Below are 7,107 nucleotides of genomic sequence, written 5' to 3'. Positions count from 1 at the left end.
GGGCCAGCAAGCGCATTTCTAAGTTGCTCTATGAAGGATGCTTTTGTACTTGACAGATCAGTTTAATCCTACAGGTGCTCTAAAAGGAAGAATGCATTTGAGTCATCCTTGCTGAAAATCACACAGCCATTTATTCTAGGTTGCACTGAGTTTTCAGTCCTCTCCGCCTGCTAGCTTGTTGTTGCAATATGTCTCAATTCTGGAGAATTGTCTGCTATGCTGTAATGCGTGGCCCAGTTCAAATGTTCATCATATTTCCTGGAAAAATATCAAAAGGAAAACAAAGATTTGGTTTTGGGAAAATAATTTATTACACCTTGTAAAAATCAAAACTTTCACATTTGAGTCAAAAAAGAGAGGCTAGGTCTCACTATTTTGCTCAGGCTGTTTTACATGTACTGCTCACAGGTGCTGTCCTGCTACCAATGGGCATGGAAGCTTTGGCCTGCTCTGTTTCCAGCCTGGGTCGGTGCACCTCTCGTTACACAACCTGAAATTCTAGAGCTCCCTCTAGAACACCATATTGATGCCCAATGCAGCATGGACAGCTGATCAACACAGCTGAGTGCAGCCCAGAACCCCTGAGCTCAAGCAATCCACAAGCCTCTGCCTCCCAAATAACTAGGACAACGGGCACACGCCACCTTGCCCGGCAAACACTGCAGCTGTCCTAATGATGAAATGCATTCCATAAGTAAGGATAATGATAAAGTAAGGTGGAATGAATTGATGGTTTACCAACCATGTTTCAAGAAAATCAATTTCACTATCCTTCAAAGAAAGGAAAAAAATGTCTTATCAAGAAGCAGTGTGAATATGGGAAGGGCCTTTAAAAAAGATGTGGAGTTTCCTAAAGTAAAAAAGAGGGTTGAACTGATTGAAGGGAGAGAGGAAGTAGGGTCGGAAAGATTGTGACGGGGAAGTGAATACAACATAAATACTAGTATTTAGAGAGTGAGAGACAGGTAGAGGGACAGGAGGGAAAGGAGAGTGAGAGTGAGAGAGAAGAGCCAGGTTAGGGCTGAGTTTCTCTTTATCTGCCAGTGACTCCCTGTAGAAGCTTGCCGGCACAATTTAGGCTGTCCTGTAGGCATCCCTTGTTCTGCCGAGCCAGCCAATATTGAGAAAAATAGCATGGGTCACAATGATGGAACTCGTCTGCAACATCGGAAGTTTTAAAGTAGTATGGAGTGGGAGGGCTAGAAGAGTTACCATAAAGAATGAATACACGTCATTCTGTTCTCTAGCCTCAACAGCTGCAAGAGAGGAACTCCTGCTGGCCAAGAAGACCAATGTCAGTTCAGCTTGAACAGGTGAAAGCATGCCTGATTCTGTAAAGGTATGAGATTACACTTTTGCGTCAGAGGTGGTCAGGGGCTATTGCACATTAGGAAACCGTTTATTGAGGTCCAGTTGGATTACTCTATCTTCTACCACCTCAAAATCAGCTGCTCATGCAATGTTCTATACCGATGAGCTATTTTGGTCCTCCCTGCCCCTTCCAGCTAGTGGGTCCCCTGACTAGGGAAAGTGATTCGAACAGATTTGCATATCTTTTCATAGGAGACTTCTTGACCTATTTTATACTGTGCCAAATCAAGGTAGATTGAGTAATGATCTTGACAGACCTATATTGGAGAACTGCAGTGTGAGAAAGTGGCTCTGTATATACTGTTCCCAAATAGGTACAGGGTGTACAGAGTCCACAGTCCCCAGAGGTTTGGCAGAGGCTAAAGTTAGATATAACCCTACTCTCTAAAGTGGTAGCTTGGTCGAGCAGTAAAGCAGTATCAGAGGACAGTGTAAAGCATTTGTTGCACACACTCAGTCAGCAAATGGTCTCACACACTCAATAACTGAACTCTAGGCCAATGGTTTATCTACAAAAAAATATATGCTTGTTTTATTTTAGAACCAACAATAGGTATTAAAATATACTTTCTCAGAATGAGATGCTTTATATAAATACTTTTGCAACATGCAATTGAGTTTTGTAGAAAGTTACAAGTGGTTGCAATAGGCAACAACATTTTAAACACAATAATGCATTGAGCTCAATGGAAGTTTCAAGTTATTTGCAACAGATTACTTTTAGGATTACTTTTGGATTTCCAGGACTGGATCCTAGATTCAGTCCTGGGTCAGTACTTGGAATCAAGTGATAAAAGTCGACTTAATTACTGTGATGATTTTTAGACAATATTTTGCTATTTTAAAAGTTGACAGAAAATATTTAATAGAAAACAGTCTAAGATTCCCTATGGCAGAAAATTCAAGTTGCAGGTATAGTATGTTCTCGTTACTTTTGTAATCCAGTACTGGGTGCCTAGACTCAGTACTGGGACCTTTATCCAAAACAGGTAAGTAATTACGTTTTCAGAAATTATACGATTTTTAAAGAATATTTAAAGTTTGCAGAAATTGACACTTAGAAGAAATTTCACAGAAAAACAGTCAATGATTTCCTATGGGAGAAAATTGGGTTACTGGTAAGTACAGTTGTAAGTATTTTTCAGAGTCAGTGCTGGGCACCAAGATCCAGCACTGGGAGCTCACCTAATAGCAGGTGAGTATTTTCGTTTTCGTTACTCGGCTGATTTTTGGTGAATATTTTAAGTTTTGAAAAGTCCACACTTGGAAGAAATTTCAGGAAAAACCAGTCAATGTTACCCTATGGAGAAGATTGAGTTATCGGTTTAAAGGTAAGTACTCGACTGGCAGAGTTAAGGTTCTGGGCATAGACTCAGGCGTCTCCCACGGTCAGGTAGGTACAGTTGGTTCACCCTCAGCGGCACAAGGGCGGCCGGGTGCAGAGAGAGTTAGACCCAATGTTATCCTATGAGAGGTAGGGGGGCCTTGGTTGGTGGCTGCTGACTAGCAGGCCACGTGGCTGTGGGAGCTGGGCTCCTGGTCACTTATCCAGGGCAAGTGGGGAAGTAGATAGATGTAGAGGTTGCACTGCCAGGGCCACTCGGACGGCTGGGTGCAGGGTGCTTTTGAGCATTCGGGCGCTCAATTGATTTGAATGGGAAATCTCTGGTTTAGAAAAAGACTGCAAGCTCGGGGACGAAGATTCTTCAGGTGCCACCACCACTTCGAGAGGTAAGTTGGGTAGTTGGAGGATAGGTAGGTACCCCGGGATTGGGCACAGGGGGCCGCGGAGCGCCGGGTGCAGGGGTACCTTTTGGTGTCGGGAAATCTTACCCTCTGTTGATCGCGGTTGGGGGGGCACCTGGTTCTGAGGCTGCAGGCTTCTTCAGGAGTGTCGAGGGAGGTCCTTGGGTGCCGGACTCGGGGTCACAGTCGCCGTGGGGTCGTCCTTGTGGTCTTTGTTCACTCTGGCACAGGCCAGGCTTGGTGGGTGCAGAGTGTGAAGGGTTCGCGGTTCCGGGCTGCTGCCAGGGATTAGAAGTAGATTTGAGTAGAGCCTCTACTCATGGGAGTCCCAGGGGTTTAGAGTCAAAAGGTAGCCAGGTCCTCCAGGGTTTGTGAGGTTGCTGGCCACAAGAGATGCCGGGTTGGAGCAGGAGCAGGTTCGAGGGTCGACAGGCCAGAGGCTCCAACGTTTGGGAGTTGCACAGCCCTCAGTCTTTTCATGTTTCGCTCAAAGAGTGAAGGGCCCTGTAATTTCTCCTTCTCATTCACATATGAAAAGAATGAGGGCTAATCAAAAAATGAATTAGAGCTGGACGTAGAAATGCAGCAGAAGGGCCAGCAAGCGCATTTCTAAGTTGCTCTATGAAGGATGCTTTTGTACTTGACAGATCAGTTTAATCCTACAGGTGCTCTAAAAGGAAGAATGCATTTGAGTCATCCTTGCTGAAAATCACACAGCCATTTATTCTAGGTTGCACTGAGTTTTCAGTCCTCTCCGCCTGCTAGCTTGTTGTTGCAATATGTCTCAATTCTGGAGAATTGTCTGCTATGCTGAAATGCGTGGCCCAGTTCAAATGTTCATCATATTTCCTGGAAAAATATCAAAAGGAAAACAAAGATTTGGTTTTGGGAAAATAATTTATTACACCTTGTAAAAATCAAAACTTTCACATTTGAGTCAAAAAAGAGAGGCTAGGTCTCACTATTTTGCTCAGGCTGTTTCACACGTACTGCTCACAGGTGCTGTCCTGCTACCAATGGGCATGGAAGCATTTGGCCTGCTCTGTTTCCAGCCTGGGTCGGTGCACCTCTCGTTACACAACCTGAAATTCTAGAGCTCCCTCTAGAACACCATATTGATGCCCAATGCAGCATGGACACCTGATCAACACAGCTGAGTGCAGCCCAGAACCCCTGAGCTCAAGCAATCCACAAGCCTCTGCCTCCCAAGTAACTAGGACAACAGGCACACGCCACCTTGCCCGGCAAACACTGCAGCTGTCCTAATGATGAAATGCATTCCATAAGTAAGGATAATGATAAAGTAAGGTGGAATGAATTGATGGTTTACCAACCATGTTTCAAGAAAATCAATTTCACTATCCTTCAAAGAAAGGAAAAAAATGTCTTATCAAGAAGCAGTGTGAATATGGGAAGGGCCTTTAAAAAAGATGTGGAGTTTCCTAAAGTAAAAAAGAGGGTTGAACTGATTGAAGGGAGAGAGGAAGTAGGGTCGGAAAGATTGTGACGGGGAAGTGAATACAACATAAATACTAGTATTTAGAGAGTGAGAGACAGGTAGAGGGACAGAAGGGAAAGGAGAGTGAGAGTGAGAGGGAAGAGCCAGGTTAGGGCTGAGTTTCTCTTTATCTGCCAGTGACTCCCTGTAGAAGCTTGCCGGCACAATTTAGGCTGTCCTGTAGGCATCCCTTGTTATGCCGAGCCAGCCAATATTGAGAAAAATAGCATGGGTCACAATGATGGAACTCGTCTGCAACATCGGAAGTTTTAAAGTAGTATGGAGTGGGAGGGCTAGAAGAGTTACCATAAAGAATGAATACACGTCATTCTGTTCTCTAGCCTCAACAGCTGCAAGAGAGGAACTCCTGCTGGCCAAGAAGACCAATGTCAGTTCAGCTTGAACAGGTGAAAGCATGCCTGATTCTGCAAAGGTATGAGATTACACTTTTGCGTCAGAGGTGGTCAGGGGCTATTGCACATTAGGAAACCGTTTATTGAGCTCCAGTTGGATTACTCTATCTTCTACCACCTCAAAATCAGCTGCTCATGCAGTGTTCTATACCGATGAGCTATTTTGGTCCTCCCTGCCCCTTCCAGCTAGTGGGTCCCCTGACTAGGGAAAGTGATTCGAACAGATTTGCATATCTTTTCATAGGAGACTTCTTGACTTATTTTATACTGTGCCAAATCAAGGTAGATTGAGTAATGATCTTGACAGACCTATATTGGAGAACTGCAGTGTGAGAAAGTGGCTCTGTATATACTGTTCCCAAATAGGTACAGGGTGTACAGAGTCCACAGTCCCCAGAGGTTTGGCAGAGGCTAAAGTTAGATATAACCTTACTCTCTAAAGTGGTAGCTTGGTCGAGCAGTAAGGCAGTATCAGAGGACAGTGTAAAGCATTTGTTGCACACACTCAGTCAGCAAATGGTCTCACACACTCAATAACTGAACTCTAGGCCTATGGTTTATCTACAAAAAATATATGCTTGTTTTATTTTAGAACCAACAATAGGTATTAAAATATACTTTCTCAGAATGAGATGCTTTATATAAATACTTTTGCAATATGCAATTGACTTTTGTAGAAAGTTACAAGTGGTTGCAATAGGCAACAACATTTTAAACACAATAATGCATTGAGCTCAATGGAAGTTTCAAGTTATTTGCAACAGATTACTTTTAGGATTACTTTTGGATTTCCAGGACTGGATCCTAGATTCAGTCCTGGGTCAGTACTTGGAATCAAGTGATAAAAGTCGACTTAATTACTGTGATGATTTTTAGACAATATTTTGCTATTTTAAAAGTTGACAGAAAATATTTAATAGAAAACAGTCTAAGATTCCCTATGGCAGAAAATTCAAGTTGCAGGTATAGTATGTTCTCGTTACTTTTGTAATCCAGTACTGGGTGCCTAGACTCAGTACTGGGACCTTTATCCAAAACAGGTAAGTAATTACGTTTTCAGAAATTATACGATTTTTAAAGAATATTTAAAGTTTGCAGAAATTGACACTTAGAAGAAATTTCACAGAAAAACAGTCAATGATGTCCTAAGGGAGAAAATTGGGTTACTGGTAAGTACAGTTGTAAGTATTTTTCAGAGTCAGTGCTGGGCACCAAGATCCAGCACTGGGAGCTCACCTAATAGCAGGTGAGTATTTTCGTTTTCGTTACTCGGCTGATTTTTGGTGAATATTTTAAGTTTTGAAAAGTCCACACTTGGAAGAAATTTCAGGAAAAACCAGTCAATGTTACCCTATGGAGAAGATTGAGTTATCGGTTTAAAGGTAAGTACTCGACTGGCAGAGTTAAGGTTCTGGGCATAGACTCAGGCGTCTCCCAGGGTCAGGTAGGTACAGTTGGTTCACCCTCAGCGGCACAAGGGCGGCCGGGTGCAGAGAGAGTTAGGCCCAATGTTATCCTATGAGAGGTAGGGGGGCCTTGGTTGGTGGCTGCTGACTAGCAGGCCACGTGGTTGTGGGAGCTGGGCTCCTGGTCACTTATCCAGGGCAAGTGGGGAAGTAGATAGATGTAGAGGTTGCACTGCCAGGGCCTCTCGGACGGCTGGGTGCAGGGTGCTTTTGAGCATTCGGGCGCTCAATTGATTTGAATGGGAAATCTCTGGTTTAGGAAAAGACTGCAAGCTCGGGGACGAAGATTCTTCAGGTGCCACCACCACTTCGAGAGGTAAGTTGGGTAGTTGGAGGATAGGTAGGTACCCCGGGATTGGGCACAGGGGGCCGCGGAGCGCCGGGTGCAGGGGTACCTTTTGGTGTCGGGAAATCTTACCCTCTGTTGATCGCGGTTGGGGGGGCACCTGGTTCTGAGGCTGCAGGCTTCTTCAGGAGTGTCGAGGGAGGTCCTTGGGTGCCGGACTCGGGGTCACAGTTGCCGTGGGGTCGTCCTTGTGGTCTTTGTTCACTCTGGCACAGGCCAGGCTTGGTGGGTGCAGAGTGTGAAGGGTTCGCGGTTCCGGGCTGCTGC

General features: G+C 44.5%; 2 non-coding genes across 2 annotated transcripts; both read right to left on the bottom strand.

Moving 5' to 3' along the window:
* Positions 1-354: 354 nt before the first annotated feature.
* Positions 355-654, bottom strand: LOC146854783 (signal recognition particle RNA). Its single transcript, XR_014981697.1, has one exon.
* Positions 655-4,062: 3,408 nt separating this feature from the next.
* LOC146854782 (signal recognition particle RNA) lies at positions 4,063-4,363 on the bottom strand. The gene has a single exon (XR_014981607.1).
* Between the last annotated feature and the right edge of the window lie 2,744 nt (positions 4,364-7,107).

Source organism: Triturus cristatus, chromosome 4_1, assembly GCF_964204655.1.
Source record: "Triturus cristatus chromosome 4_1, aTriCri1.1, whole genome shotgun sequence".
NCBI classification, from domain to species: Eukaryota; Metazoa; Chordata; class Amphibia; order Caudata; family Salamandridae; genus Triturus; species Triturus cristatus.
Note: the sequence above shows the minus strand (reverse complement) of the source record. Positions and strands in the feature narration are given on the sequence as shown.